This window comes from Triticum aestivum, chromosome 6A, assembly GCF_018294505.1.
Source record: "Triticum aestivum cultivar Chinese Spring chromosome 6A, IWGSC CS RefSeq v2.1, whole genome shotgun sequence".
Taxonomy (NCBI): domain Eukaryota; kingdom Viridiplantae; phylum Streptophyta; class Magnoliopsida; order Poales; family Poaceae; genus Triticum; species Triticum aestivum.
In genome coordinates, this window is record NC_057809.1 from 606,968,477 (window position 1) to 606,969,774 (window position 1,298).

The following is a 1,298-nucleotide window of genomic DNA, read 5'->3' on the forward strand; positions in this document are numbered from 1 at the left end:
ATACCCATGGTATCACAAAACCACACCGCAAATCATGATCTCAGACAACATAATGTAAATAAGAAAGGTAATAAATAACAAACTTATTAATTTTTTAACATCATAGAATACAATAATTCTCGCATGCAACAAATGTGCATATCCGAATAACAAATGGTCTGGAATTAAAAGAACTAGTTGTTAACCCGTGCATTTGCACGGGATAGTGCATACAATGTTTTACAGACATTGATTTATTAAGAAAAATAGAATGTCGAGTATTATGCCTTAAATGTAAAGTACATTGCTCAAATTAACTAAACAAATTGTCTTCTTTTGCTGGCTTTGACTGCACATACTCTCAGCGTTTACACAATTGACTTTGAAATATTACATGTACAATAAATCTAATTAGGATCTCAGTAACATAGTAGTATATTTTCTGAGGTCACTACATAATAGACATGATAAGGTATTTATTTTAGTTCTCAAACCTTATCATAATACTATTGAAACAACACTTACAAATGGGAGGAAACATTACGATGAAATGACAATATGATTTACGATTTATTAAACAAATCTGATTTAGTATGACTCATGAATAGCTATATTTGTGTGGTGACCTTTTGAGGTTACAATGAACCAAATATGCAACACCTAGTCCACACTTGTCGATATGAGAATCCAACAATATTATTTTTTATGACATGCATTAACATTTTACTAGTTAATTATCTAGTTAAACTTTGACCCAAAATACGATGAAGACTAATAAACTAAGATGAAGGTAATACACAGTGAATCGCTAAAGGTAATGCTACGTAGATTACAAACTAGTCCAAGTGACCCGGGGTCGCACTAGTAGAAAAAGGGTCAAACGTGAAGCACATTAGTGCCGGTTTGTATTTGAGCCGGCACTAATGTATACATTAGTGCCGGTTCCAACGGCTAGCCGGGCCGCTTTCATTAGTACCGGTTCGTGGCGAACCTTTAGCACCGGTTCATGCCACGAACCGATACTAATAAGAGTGGTGGCAGGTTGTTGTCAGACTGGGGCCCCTCTAGCCCCTTTAGTACCGGTTCTTGGCATGAACCGGTACTATAGGTCGTCCTACATAAACCCTTCGTCCACCCGAGCTCGCTCTGTTCTTCCCCTTTCCCCTCTCCTCTCTCTGTTCTTCCCCTCTTCCTCTCGAGCTCATCACACATTTTGCCCAAAATTTGTCAACATTTGAAGGCCCCCATCCATTCAAATGATCACAAAGGTTAGCAACTTTATCCTTTCATCTCTCATTGCTAGATTAGCTCTTGCAATG